The 15,623-nt window shown below is 37.0% G+C and overlaps 1 pseudogene; it reads right to left on the bottom strand.

The window, feature by feature from the left end:
• Window positions 1-4,520: 4,520 nt before the first annotated feature.
• On the bottom strand, window positions 4,521-7,499 carry LOC143686864 (nonsense-mediated mRNA decay factor SMG5 pseudogene; annotated as a pseudogene).
• Between the last annotated feature and the right edge of the window lie 8,124 nt (window positions 7,500-15,623).

Here is a 15,623-nt window from a genome sequence, read left to right as displayed (position 1 = left end):
ACATGTTCTCAGTGAAGTCAAGTCAGACATCTCCAAGATGAACTACTATTTAACATTTTCCCACTTCACAATGAGGAGAATGCAATGGCATATTTTAAACAGCTACATTTGAAATGATAATATAAGATATGAACTTTTGAAAAAGACAAGCAGTTCTATTTGGTCCGTTGAGATTCATTTTGATTTCAGGAATACACACTGGTCCTAAATGAGCTCAGACTTTCTTTGAGCATGATGAAAGACTGAGTTTAAAAAATCAGGCAACAAAAGTAACAATTTTTCTTTCATATAAAGTTTGCACAAAGTGAACAGAATCTCTAGTAAGATCAATTTATTTCAGTAGATATGACTCATTTTGAGAATCACAGTTATATTAATTTCTATTAAATTTGTGATAGGTAAATGTTAATATTTTCCTGTGTGAGTAAACAAAATGATGTGAATACTAATTTTTTAATGACGCTTACTATTTAAATACATCCAATTCATATAATTAAGTCAATTCATATTTTTAGCATTTCCTGATAAGTTGCCCTCTAATTCTCCTCACAGAACATTTTGATGTATCAGTTCTCTATAGGTACTTTGTGATTGGATACCATATTTTCTTTTCTTTGTATCTCAACTATTAGAGAAAAGCTTATTAAATATTTTGAGGCACATATTTCTTATGCAGTTAAGAAAACTCAGTGTTTGTTTATAATGTACAAACCACTCCCCATTGTCATTTAAGCCCCAGTCTCAGACACACAATGATAAGAAGAAAAGGGTGACAAGTGACCATGAAATAAGAAATTGCATAAGAAATCATCAGGATTTTATATCCCTTGGTCTTGATTCAACAAACTCAAGCAAGAAAGGAATGGACATGCTTCTTCATGAAAGAGGAGAGTGTCATTTATTTTTCTCATTGACCAAGAAAAAGAGAAAAGAAAAAACAAAAAGAAAAATCTTCTGCCACTCAAGGAAATCTCTGTCATACCAATAGCATGATTAAAACTTAAGAAACAGACAGTACAGAGACTAAAACACAGAGTTAAAACTTAAAATTATTAAAATATATAGTGTGCAACAAAAAATTACAAAACAAAAAAAATAGGAAATGATGGCCCATCCAAAGGAACTAGACAAAAATTCAGACTTATCAAGGAAGAGAACATGTTGTTGGATGTACTGGACAAACACTTCTAAAAAATGATGCTCAATGAGAAAAAGGAAAACACAGAGTAATAAAAAATATCAGAAAAACAATGAATCAACAACATGATGACCTCAATAAACAGAGAGAAATTATAAAAAAGGAACCAAACAGAAATACTGAATTGAAGACCACAATAATGGAAATGAAAATTTCCTTAGAAGGTTTTCAATAGCAGGTTGAAGTTGAGAGAAGAATTAATCAGTGAACTTGAAGATAAGACTACTGAAATGACTCAGGCTGAGCAGCAAGAAGGAAAAAGAATAAAAAAGTGAACAAAAGCAGCAGCATCCAACATCTTTCAATATATGCATGATGGGGGTCCCAGAAGGAGAAGAGAGAAAGGGGCAGAAGGAATTTTCAGAGAAATAATGCAGAAAACTTCCCAAATTTAATGTAAGACATGTATATACACATTCAAGAATCCAAACATACCTAAAATAGGATAAACTTGAAGAGAACCACACCCAGACACGTAGCAGTCAAATTGTTCTGGAAATTCTAGTCAGGCAACTATGCAAGCAAAAAGAAATGAAAGACACCCAAATTGGGAAGGAAAAAGTAACTCCTATTTTAGGATATTATCCTACATATAGAAAATCCTGAGAAATCTAAAACAAAGCTATTAGAGCTAATAAACTCAACAGAGTGCAGAATACAAGATCAATATCCAAAAATCAGTACTGTCTCTAAACACTATACACTGAAGAGGAAATCAAAAGAAAATTTCTATTTCTATGGACACTACAAAAATCAAATAACTAGGAATAAATTTAACCAAAGATCTTAAGGACTTGTACATGAAAACTACAATGCATTGCTAAAAACAAAAACAAAAACAAAGAAGACCTAAATAAACATGGACATTCTGAGTCCACAATCTGAAGACTAAAGATTGTTAATACATCAATTCTACTCAAAGCAATTTACCGATTCAAGCCATTCCCAATCAAAATTCAAACAGCCTACTTTGCAGAAAAAGGAAAAGCCTTATATTGAAGGGCAAATGACATAAATATCCAAAAACATCTTGAAGAGAACTTTATGATTTTAAAATTTGTAATAAACCTACAATAATCAAATCAGCATGGTACAGGTACAAGGACAGACAAGTAGACCATTGGAATCAAATGAAGAGTTCAAAAACAAACCCTCACATGTACAGGCAACTAATTTTTGACAAAAGTTCCAAGTCCACTCAATGGGGAAAGAAAAGTCACCTTAAAAACGGAACTGGGAAAAACAGATACCCACATGCAAAAGAATGAAAGTAGAACCCCACACTATACATAAAACAACCTAAAATGTATCAAAGATCTAAATATAAGAAACAAAACTATAAAGCTTCTAGAAGAAAACATAGGGAAGCATTCTGGGACCTTGTGTTAGGCAATGGTTTTGCAGGAGCAGCAAAAGAAAAAAAATAGATAAATCAGACTTCACCAAAATTAAAAACTTTTGTGTAATGAACTTCATCATGAAACTAAAACACAACCTACCCAATGGGAGAATATATTTGGAAACCTCATATTTAATAAGGGTTTAATATCCAGAATATATAAAGAAATCCTACAACTCAATAACAAAAAGACAACCCAGTTAAAAATTGGTCAAAAGATTTGAATAGACTTATCTCAAAGAAGATATACAAATGGCCAATATGCATAGGAAAAAAATGTTCAGCATCATTGGCCATTAGGGAAATGCAAATCAAAACCTCAAAGAAATACCATTTCAGACCTGTTAGAAGGCTTCTATTGAGAAAATTAAAAAGAAAAAAAATAACAACTGTTGAAGTGGACATGGAGAAGTAAAACACTTATTCATTGTTGGTGGGTGTGTAAAATAGGGCTGCTGCTATGGAAAACAGTTTGGCAGTTCCTCAGAAACTTAAGGATAGGTTACCATATTACCTAGCAACCCCACTTCTAGGTGTATACCCAAAAGAATTGAAAGCAGGCATACAGGTTATTTGCACACTGATGTTCATAGTAGCATTATTCACAATTGCCAAAAGATGGGAACAATCCCTGAGTCTATCAACAGATTAATGGATAAACAAAATGTGGTATATTCATACAATGGAATACTATTCAACTGTAAAAAGGAAGGATGTTCTGATACATGCGACAATATGAATGAATGCTGAAGATACCACATTGAGTGAAACAAGCCAGACACAAAAGGACAAATATTGTGTGATCTCACTGATATTAAGTAATTAGAACAAGCAAATTCATAAAGTCAGAAACTAGAGTATAAGTTACCAGGGATGGGGTAAGGATTGCAATGGGAAGTTAAAACTTAATTAGATACAGAGTTTCTGTTTGGGCTTATGGAAAAGTTTTAGCAATGGATAGTGATGACTGTAGTGCAACATTTTGAATGCAGTCAACATCACTGAACTAGATATTTGATAATGGTCAAAAGGGAAAATTTGACTTTGCATGTATGTTGCTAGAATATAAAAATTTAAAAAAAAACAGGATTGTATAACACAGTGAAATAATGTAAACGATGGACTATAGTTGATAGTATAATTATAATAATATTGTTTCATCAGTTATAACAAATGTACCACACTAATGTTAAATGTTAGTAGTGAAAACTGTATGTTTTTCTGGGGAAAATATGGGAACTTTGTATTTTCTACATGATTTTTCTGTAAACCTACAAATTTCTAATAAAAAGAAGAACCAAGTCTGCCATTCCTTGGTACTACTGCCCTCATGCTTATTGAGAGGGGATAAAGAGAGTAATACCAAAAGCAACTGGATTGCCGAAACACAATCCTTGCCAAAAACAAAAACTTGAGCTGAGCAAAAATAAGTTAAAAAAATGACCAGAAATTACAAAGAAAAAAAATCATTCACCATAACGATGAGTTTTTGTTTTCCATTTATTGGGTTTTCACAGATGGTAAAGGCCTACCTTAGATAATAGGCATGGTCCCTTCACAATAAAACAGCATTAAAACTAAAAATATTATGTCACAAAAATGGAACTAAGTAAATTAGAGTCCAACTGAGCTGGATTTGGACTTAGAAGTGCTTCCTTAACTTGCTGCTTCACCATAAGAATGCTAAGCACTGAGTTAATTTAATCTTGATATATCTCAGATACAGAACGTGATAACAAGCCAAGATGATAAAATAGGAAACATGAAGGCCTCTAAAGCTGGTACATTAAAACTTTAACAGTGAGTAAATACAGATATGCATTTACATATCATCTACTTTTAATATTAGGTGTTTACAAGAGAAATGAACAAATTGGGTCCAATCCATAAGTGCTGAAGGAGGGAGAAGTGAGAAGTGATCAGTCAGCTGGCAACCCTCCACTCCCTGCAGAAATGCTGAATATTCTTGATTTCCACACCAGCTTCAGTTGCTGTTCCCAGAGCCAGTTGCAGGGGGTACGAGAAATTCCTAGGGTTGTCCAAACAGATTCCTGTGATGATGGTAAACATGCTGCTGGGATCAGGTGTTCCTGGCCTGGATGAGTCCAGCAGATCTTTGCAAAAATCAAGAATGTTGTAGAGGTCCCAGGCATCAGAGTCTGGTCTGGTCATCCTGGGTCTTGCGATCCCCTTAGACACAAAGGACTGGCTTAGGATATACTGGTTGCCTCTCTTCAGTTCACCCTCTAGGAAGGTAATGGCTATTAATGCCCTCTGGTCTTCCCTTTTTAGGACATGTAATATGTCAACCACAATCTTGGGTATGATGAGGAAAAACCTCCCACTGTAAGCAACTTGTTGGATGACATTAAGATGCTCACAGAGGGCCCGGGGGTCAGGCAACAGGTAAGAGTTCAACACTGACCAAGTCTGGAGGCCTCTGAGTGTCTTCTCCAGCTGTGCCACTTCACACTGAAGCCAGAACTGAACAATGTCTTCGGAAAATCTGATCTTTGAAGTTCTCTTTAGAAACTTCTCACATGAGTTCTCTGGTCTTTCAAGCGAAGCACTCACAAAAATACCCAACCTAGAGTCAAATTTCAGAAATTGTCCAGGGAGTTTAGTTACGAAGTGGCCAAAGCTTCTGAAGAAACAGATGCACAAAGCAGCCTCATCCTGGGAATTGAGTGGAGGTATGTCCTGCTCTAAACCCACTCTCTCCTGGGGACTCTGAAGCAGAGTGTGCTGGCACAGTGCAATGTCCTCAGGGAGCTGCAGGAACCTGGGGATGTTTGGGCCTTTACAGCTCTGAAGCAGGTCATGGAGCTGTTGGGACAGGCCAAGGCCTGGGTCCTGCAGGTCTCCCACTGAGGGCAGCAAGTTCAGCAGCACAGACAGGTGTTCTGACAGGCTAAGCAGACACCGCCACTGGGAGGTGAGGAGACTGTGGTTGGTGCGGAGCCAGCCCAGTATCACTTTGATCGTGGGCAGTAGCCCCTCTGCAGAGATGATCTTTAGTTTCTTCTGAATGGTCCGGAGGTTGTTACAAGACTGGCCAATGGAGACGTTCTGCCCCATGTTGGGGCCAATGCAAAGCTCAGTCCCAGGGAAACTACTCGTATCATCTTCAGTGTCAGAGGTGTTGCTGGAAGCAGGGCTTAGCTCGAACTGAGGCTCCCGAATATTATGACTGAAGTCAGGAGCCAAGTATAACCCATGTTTCCTTTGGAGTATTTGGCTCGATAGGGTTGGCAGATTGATGGAAAGAGTTGTTTTCAGGACATCTAGGAGATTATTGGGAGGTTTACATGCCTGTAAGTTGTCCCTGGACTGGGCAACTTTGTATTTGGGTCTTGCCCCACTTTTCCACATTGTTTCTGGATTCAGAGAGCCATGCTTTTCTTCATTAGTTGTATCTAAATAAGATATTTCACTGCTTATTGCTGAATGGACCTGTGAACTTAAGAATGTGTTTTCCTCTTCATCTGTCACATCTGAGTCATAGCAGGAATGAAAACCAGCTTCTGAGTTGGAGCTCTCACCAGAAACATAAGACAACCTATGGCTGTTTAGGGATTCACTCAGGCAGAGCTCAGGGCAGGCGGCTGGGAAGCCTTGTGGTCCCTCCTCAGTCTCTTTCTCCTGGCTTCTATAACTGGGGATCACCACCTCTGGAGGCAGCCTCCCTTTCTGAAGCTCAACCTGGATTCGGGTATTCACATGTTGAATTAGATGGGAGAAAAGGGTCAAGGTGAAGATGACTGCTGGCTTGTGCTGCACAGAGCCCATTTTCCTCAGTCTGTGTACATTCATGAGGCAAAGGATGACCATGTGGAAGATTAGGAGGTCTGGGAGAAACAAGTAGCCCCTTGGGGGCTTTCCCTCTGCAGTGGTCTGGCTCTGGTCAGATGGGCATGGCCGATAAGAAAGACAGAGACGAAAGTCTTCTAGAACCAACTGGCACAAGGCTATCAGCCTGGTCACTCTGAACTTTCTTTGAGACTGCAGGAGGCTCTGAAGGTAGAGGAAGCTAACCAATAGCCTTTTGTTGTCCCAACATTGCCTCTGGCTACGAGATAGAGATAGTTTCTTTCCCCAGTAACTTCTCAGGCGGCTATACCTTTTTCCTGCATGATTATATAGCCTTTTGAGATTCCAAGATGCCCCTTTAAAAGGCACTTCTGCATGGAGGCAGCGCTGGTAGAAGTATGTGGCTTCAACATCATAGTACTTGGTCCCCATGAGAGCTCCCAGCTGGTTGAAGGGCATGCCCATGTGAGGGGCCACTGACAGAGCCCTGTAGTAACATTTCTCAGCCAAGTCCTTGGTGGCCAGGGCTAGGAATTCATTCTGATAGCGAAACAAGTCTCCCAGGTACAGTAGACAACGATGGCAGGCCATTCGAGCCCAAGCTGTCTCTTCTGATGATGAGGGTCCTACTTTCTTACAGCCAATCATGTGGACTGCACGGTGGGGCCAATCTATATAGCTCTGTAGCCTCAGCTCATAGTGATGCTGAAGGAACAGGAAGAGATGTTCATAGAATTTGAGGCCACCTATCAGATGAGCTCGCAAAGGGCTTTCCCAATGTTTGAAGCTGTCCACGTCTTTTCTGTTGGTTTTCATTAGTAGCATAACAACATCAGAGTATATTTTCCTCCATAACAGTTCCTCTGCCTTCCTCCCATAATCCACTGGGTGCAGGAACATGAGTTTAATACAGGCTTGCTGAACCAGATACCTGAGGGCCAGGATATGCGGTTTGAAAACCTCTTTGTGGGCATTTTCTTTTCGGAGAAAGAAATCAAGACGTTGAGCTGCCAAGCACACCTCCTGGTAGAGGAGTTTTGCATTCAGGGTTTCTGCCTGTCTTTTCTCCTTGGGGGTGGACTGTTTTCTCATGATGCTTATGTGTTCCTTCTGAAGGAGGACAAAACTGTTAGTTCCCACCCAGAGAGACAGAATAATGGCCAGACCAACACAGTAAGGAAGTGCAGGTTAAGTGCTCAGATAAAGCATGTAACCCCTGCTCATCCTCCAGAACGCAATACAAACTCATTTCTTCCAGGAAGCCAAATCTAATTCCCCAAGTCAGAATAGATGCCTCCCCTCTCTGCCTGCCCTGGACACTGGGCTGGCCCTCTATGGGTTTCTAAGTCTCATCACAGAGTTTTTCCTAATTATGTTTCTCCTACCATAGCACACCTGTCATAATTACCTATTATTCTTTCTCCAGAACCAGGACACAAAGTTCCCTGATAGCAAGGTACAAGCCAGTTAGTCATTATGTCCCAGGACCTAACAAGACCTGATTCACAGTGGATGCTCAGTAAAAAAAAAAAAAAAACAGTGACTAAATGAAGGAAAATTCAATCCTTAAATAATAATTGGCAATTTCATGATTGAATTGTAGAAAAGCACCCCATTTTACTATTTAAGATACATATCTAAGGATGAAATAAAATTTAACATACTCTCAAGTGACTGCAATAAAAGAAAGAAAAGAATCAACCCCATACTGAAATTTAAATTTAAACAAGTTGTGGATTCTCTGGAGACTTCAACCCATATTTTAGGAAAAAAAATAACATTTAATACAAAAATTATAAAATTTCTCACCTCTAAGTAGAATTTGCTTTTAGACTCTAAGGATGGAGGGAGAAGAGAAACAGGATTCTTACAAAAGAAAGCGCAAAGAGTATCACAAAGTAGAAAATATCTTGCTTCCTCAAAGTAAAAGAAAAGGCAAATTAATGGTAATAATTTAATCATACCAAAGTAATAAGACATGTTTTAAATGGTAACCTCCAATATTCGAAGCCATGATGAAACTTGTATAAGCTTACACAGCTGGCAGCATTAAGTTTTAAAAACTTTGTAAGTTTGTAGAAACCATCATGGTCATCCTTTTACCAGCAACCCTATTCCTAGAAATTACTCCAAAGAAAATACATTTAACAAAAGCAAAGAACCCATCTACATTGCAAAGAAAGTAGGGATGAAGGGAGGGATGAAGGGAGGATGAAAGACTAAGCCTAATATAAATATTCTACAACAAACCAATAGTTCTGTAAATTATGGCAAATATCTACAAGATAGAAGCCCATTAAGTCCATTAAATATAACAATTATGTAGACTTATAGACAACAATTAATGGATAAAGAATGGAAGATGAAATCATATATACACTGAAAAATGACAACATCCTTAAAAACTGAAATATAACATGCAAAATTTAAGAGGCTAGTGTGATAATGGCTGTTTTCCAAAAGACTCTTGATGATATTTTTGTTACCAGTCATCCTAACATCACTTGTTAGTATAATGATGTATGAATCTATGTTTTTGTAGGGCTGGCAGGAGAGGAAAAAACAATAATTAAGCATACACTATAAAAGCTAGATTCTAGTTAGTATTGGAACATCAAGTACATAATATACATTGCTTACATACAGTATTGGTAGAGTGAGACTAGCTTAAGAAAAAAAAAAAAACAACTATGAATCTTACTAGGAAGTGAAAAGTTGAGAAGGAAGAGGGATAGAGACAAAGTAAGAGAAGAGACTTGGGCAGGAGAGCAAACAAGCAGCCAGAACACAGAAGATGAGCCAATTGTGCCAGAGCCCTCAAAATCCCCAAAGCAGCCCAGAAACCAACATCAGGCCTTTCCTGGAAAGATGAACAAATGGTTAGCCTGGCTTTTCTCAACCCTGAAAAATCTGTCTGAAGGAAAAAATTTTAAGTTTGTGAAAACCATCATGGTCATATCCTTTTACCAGCAACCCTATTCCTTGGAGTTACTCCAAAGGAAATACATTTAACAAACACAAAAAGTTCCTACTGAACAGATACATGGAAGAAATAATATAGGTTAGATTATAAGACGTGTACACACATGCAGGGTATTTTTCTAAAGATTTAAATCCCTATCCAGCCTGAGGATCAGAAGCCAGAAGATCTAAGCTAGGGAAAGAAAAAAAAAAATTAAGCCCTAAATCCTATTGGAACATTTTGGAAAATGTGGATTTCATTTAAAATCTAGATAGGAATAGGAACTGACTGAAGCCATTTATTCTAGCCTCTTCTCCTATTCCCTTAATCCCTAACTCTACCTATTGGCTTCAGATGCCAGCACCTCCTGAATCTCTTCTGGGATCACCATGGAAAACCTTTTTGCCTATTTGTTGGTCTAGAGTCACCCAGGTTTAGACAAGTCTAGCACCCAGGCACAGAGACACCCCTCTCACCCAGTTTTCGAGCTCTGATTCGAAGATACTCTCAGACTTTCAAGCAGCTTTGTAACTCTCATAAACTTGAGCTGGGATGAAACATGGATATGAATGCACTTAATTTACAACAAACTTATGGACACAGGTGGGCTAGGAAAACAGAAACGGTCCCCAGTAGATATCTTCAAGGGTTTGCCTAAGTAATATTCTCCCTGAGAACCATAAAGAAGGCTTGAATAAAATAATTCACTCATAAATAAATGTAGCAAAATGAAGAAACATTTTCCAGACATTATCTTACCTTTTGGAGACCACTTGATATGGGAAATTATGCTGCATTCAGTGTGTCCAGGCAAAGGAGACTAATGGTCAGCTTGAAACTATTTTTCTCATCTAAAAACAAAAAAAATATTTAAATATTTATTTAATAAATATTTGTCTATTTTTCTACTAAGCTCTGTGAACAGAAACAATAACCACAAAGCCATTTAATAAATGAGAGCTGGCTCCCTACCCTACTCCACTCCAACACCAATAATTGGGCCCAGTTAATCACTAACTTCCAGGACCCCTTCCTTTCTTTGAAGACATTCTGATAAATTTCCCCGCAGGCTTCCTGACACAACTCAACACATCTGTCCCTGATGAAGTGATGGACACATCACAAACAATTCTCTGAAGCTTGATGTTCCCTGGACTCCATCCTAGAAGCCCAGTTTATTTATAAACTGAATAACAATAACATCCCCTTTCTGAGATAGATCCAAAAAAAGACCCTTCTCTGCAGCATGCATCTGCACTCACCAGTATGCCAGAGCCCCTAGATTTTACCCCTGCTCAGCCTGCTGGCTACTCTGGCTTGTATCCCTCATGCTTCACTCTCAAAGCCCTCTGAAATCTATTACTTTATAAAGGCCCCTGGATTGACCCTACATAATTGGCATCAGCTGAGTACACTGTGGCTGGAAAGGCTGATTTGGTCTGCTTCCTCAGGCAGGTAATTCAGGACCAGATATGACTCTGAACACAGAGAGTAAAAAAGGCACAGGACAGAAACTCTGATAAATTTGTAAAGGACTACAGAAACAAGAAAATTGAAACCACTCTATAGGAAAAGCATATACATTTCATTCTGTTGAGAAATAGGGCCAGCTATTGCCTTGCAATCTAACAAGGTGAGGAAAATACACGGAGTGCACTCTAATGACCCCGGTAGCTAAAGATTAATCCCTGAAGGATCAATATTTCCCATTCATCCAAAAGGGCCATACTCTCTCTCCCAGTGCTAGATCAGCCTGTGGGATGCAAGAGTTCACATTCTTCCTGGAAGAACTAGCAAGTTGCAGCCCCCAAAATATACTTGCAGACAAAGGTATATTTTTCATTTGCCTCTTAGTGCATTGATCACTGTTTCTGCACATTAGCATATAACAGTGTTCCCCAGGATGCCCCTTTACGGCTTAATTCCAGTGAAGATTCCAAGACCAGACATAGTGATACCACAAGCTTCTCAGAAGCTGAATGCCAAGGGCTTAGGATTCATTTGGTTGTCTTCTTAAAATGCAGATTCTGATTCAGTGGGCATTGGGTGGGGCCTGAGATTTTACCTGTCCAACAAACTCTCAGGTGATGCCAATGCTGCAGGTCTGCCCTGCCCATTCTCTGAATGGCAAGGTTCTAGATATTCTAGAGTAGCTGTCCCTGGGACACCAATATGTACAATATTTCTGATTCCTGACTTGGACCTAGAATTAATTCTGTCCGTGATAACTCCTTCTCTAAATCTTAATTAAAAGCATTTCAGATCTGGTTCTTAAGAACCAGGGCCAAATTTCATTTTAGAGCCCTCCCTATTAAAGTCAACACAACTGAAATGAGATACATGATAAAAAGCACCTGTTCTTGCTCCACCAAGTATCCATGGCAATGAGAGAGCTCTGGAAATGCTGCAGTCCCAAGCCATATTGCAGGCTACCCTGGGTAAAATCTACTCCAGACCTTCCTCCATAAAGATAGGGCACCATACCTATTTCCTCATCTTCCCCCAGCCCAATCTAGTTATAAAAATTGGTTCTATAGAACCTTGTACAATCATGGGAATCAAAAAATCTTTGAAACATAAGTTTTGGGAAAAACTCCTGAGCAAAGAGACTGAATGTAAGTAAATTTTCTTCCCCCTTGGTTCTCCCCGCATAACCAGGGGATAGTAGAGTATCCTGTGGTACTCTAAGGTAGTAGAAACTGCTCTTCCTAAACAGAAAGGCTCTTCCCACAGCCATGATGGGATTATAGTGGCTTAGTTTGGTCTTTTGGGCTGTATTTGGTGTATTTGTTTTGTTTGTTACCAAAAATCCATGTTAAACAGGCAACTTTTGAGAACCCATATTTAACTTCAAAATATAGAGAAGAAATAACTTATAAGAGTAAATCCACTGAAAAATTAAATAATTTAGGTGAAATGGACAAATTTCTAAAAAGACACAAACTACCAAAATTACTCAAGAAAAAATAAAAACTCTGAATATACTTGTAAGAAGTAAAGATATTGAATAATTAATTTAAAACTTCCTACAAAGAATAGCCTAAGCCCAGATGGCATTACTGATTAATTCTGTCAAACAGTTAAAGAAGAATTAATAAATATTCTTCACAAGCTATGCTGAAAACATAGCAGAGAATACTCCCCCATTCATTCCATGAGGTTATTATCACCCTGATACCAAAACCAGACAAAGAATAAAACTATAGGCCAATATCTCTTATGAATATAGAGGCAAAAATCCTCAAGAAAAGAGTAAGCCAAATCCAGTAACACATATAAAGGATTATATACCATGACCAAGATGAATTTATCCCAGGAATGCAAAGTTGCTTTAACATCTGAAAATCAATTATTGTATTATACCACATCATATAATAAAGAGGGAAAAAATATGATCATCTTAATTATGCAAAAAAACACTTGATAAAAGTCAGCACACTTTCATGATAAAAATGCTCAAACTAGGAACAGAAAGAAACATTTTCAATTTGATGAAGGGCATCTATGGAAAAATCCATAGAACACATTATACTTAAAGTGAATGACTGAATGCTTTCCCTCAAAAAGCAAGAACAAAACAAGTATGTCCACTCACTAGGCATACAAATTGAAAAGGAATTTCTATTTTTATTTGCAAATGACATGATCTTGTACACAGAGAACCCTAAAAGATACGCAAAAACTATTAGCCCAATAATAAATGAGTTCACCAAAGTTGCCAGATCACAAAAATCAACTTTAGTTCTATATATGGTCAATGAACAATGTGGAAATGAAATTAAAACAATTCAATTTACAATAGAATCAAAAGTAAAAAATATTTGGGAACAAATATAACCACAGAAGTGCAAAACTTGTACTCTAAAAACTATGAAACATTGCTGAAAGAAATTGAAGACCTAAGTTAATGGAAGGATAAACATGTTAATAAATCAGATTTACTATTGTAAGTGGCAATAGTCCCTCGAAATATCTATAGATTTGATGCAACCCTTATCAAAATCCTAAATGGCTTTCTTGCAAAAAAAATCACTAATTGATCCCAAAATTAATAATAAACCAAGACAGTGTGGTACTGGCATATGGATGGCCATACAGATAGATGAAACAGGATTGAAATTCCTGAAATAAACCCTTAGATTTATAGTTAAATGACTTTTTAACAAGGATGCCAAGATAAGTCAATGGGGAAAGAATAGTTTTTTCAATAAGTGCTGCTGGAAAAACTGGATATCCACCTGCAAAAGAATAAAGTTAGACCCCTTCCTTACATCATACCAAAAAAAAATGAGCTCAAAATAGATTACAGACCTAAATATAGGAGCTAATACTCTAAAACTCTGAAAAGAAAGCATGAGAGTAAATATTCATGACTTTGGGTTAAGCAAAGTCTTCTTAGACACAATACCAAAACATACACACCCCAAAAAAGAAAAAGTAAAAATAGCTAAATTGGGCTTTATGAAAATTTTAGAATATTGCATTTCCAAAAACACCTTTAAAAAAGTGAAAAGACAATTCATATAATGGGAGAAAATATTTGCAAATCTTATATCTAATAATGAGCCAGTGCCCAGAATATACAAAGAACTTTTCAATACAAAAATAAAAAGACAAATAGACCAATGGAAAAATTGAAAAATATTTGAGTAAACATTTCTACAATAAACACATTAAAGTCAGCTCAGCATCATTAGCTATTAGGGAAATGCAAATCAAAATCACAAGATACCACTTTTAAAACTCACTAGGATGGATATAATAAGAAAGACAGGTAATAACGTGTTATTAAATTTGGAGAAATTGAAATTCTCATACATTGCTAGTGGAAATATAAAATGGTACAGCTGCTTTGGAGGGTTACCATAAGACTGAGCAATTCCACTTGTAGCTATATACCCAAGAGAAGTGAAATATGTCCACATGAAAACCTGTATATGAATATTCATCCAGCATCATTCATAATAGCCAAAAAATGGAAACAACCCAAAAGTTCTTCAACTGATGAATGGATAAATAAAAGTGGTATATCCATAAAATGGAATACTATTCAGAAATAAAAAGGAATGAAGTACTGACATGTTATAACATGGATTAACCTTGAAATCACTGAAAACATTCTGCTAGCTAAGTATAAGAAGCCATTTACAAAAGGCTGTATGATTCCATTTGCATAAAATGTCTAGAATAGTCAAACCTATGAAGACATAAAGTAAATTAGTGTCTACCTAGAGCTCAGGAGGGGGTTGGGGAAAATTGGGTTTGACTACTAATTGGTACAGGATGTCTTTTTGAGGTGATGAAAATGTTCTAAAATTGAGGTGGTGATGGTTAAAAACTATTGCATCATAGTACACTTTTAATGGGTGAATTGTATTGTATGTAAATTAAATCTCAATAAAGCTGTTAAAAGAGCAAGACAGAGATTCCTATGGTCAAATAAACTTGAGGAAATCTTAAAAAAGAAAAAAGAGTTATTTCTGCCTCTTCAATACACTCCTTATTCCTTTAAAAAGAAAAAAGAACATCATTCTGAACCTTTTATGAGGGATGTTTTCATGAATTTAAATGGTAATTCTATCTTTTTATGCCAAAGGAAGGTTATTTATCATCACCTGAATAGAAACATTAAAACAATGAGAAAATCCCCTCCAATAATGACATTCACTTGTCATATGTCCTGGCTGTCAAGATGACTTTAGAAAGTGATTGTGCATCAATTTCTATGTCATGACTGAGCGATGACTTAACCTTCTGGAATTTTCAGGGAAGCAGGTGTTCTGAACAATATAGTGATACCATTTCCTAGCACTTTTCAGAAATTAGTCAGTACTGTGAAATATAACAATAGGTATCTTAAATGTAGTAAAAATAATATTGGAAAAGGATATTTGCTATACTCAACAATAATTGACTAATATCAAGAATATATTTTTTTAAATCTATGAATCAGAAAGGAAAAAGATTAGGCACTTCAAAAATAAAAGGACACTCAGATGGCCAATAGACACTTGAAAAGATGCTCAATCTCATTAGTAATCAGATATGCAAATTAAAATCACAATGAAATACAGAACATATTCTCCAGATTGGCAAAATTGTTTAAAGCCTAACAGTTCCAACAATTTGCAAGGATATGGATTAAGTGGAACTTCTCCAGATTTCTGATACAGTTACATTCGGCCTCCCCTAATCAACTTGAACGTTCACATACCTTACATTCAGCACCTCCATTTCCAGATTTATACCATGGA

Source organism: Tamandua tetradactyla, chromosome 6 (assembly GCF_023851605.1).
Source record: "Tamandua tetradactyla isolate mTamTet1 chromosome 6, mTamTet1.pri, whole genome shotgun sequence".
In the NCBI taxonomy this organism is placed as follows: domain Eukaryota; kingdom Metazoa; phylum Chordata; class Mammalia; order Pilosa; family Myrmecophagidae; genus Tamandua; species Tamandua tetradactyla.
This window is presented reverse-complemented; position numbering and strand designations above follow the sequence as displayed.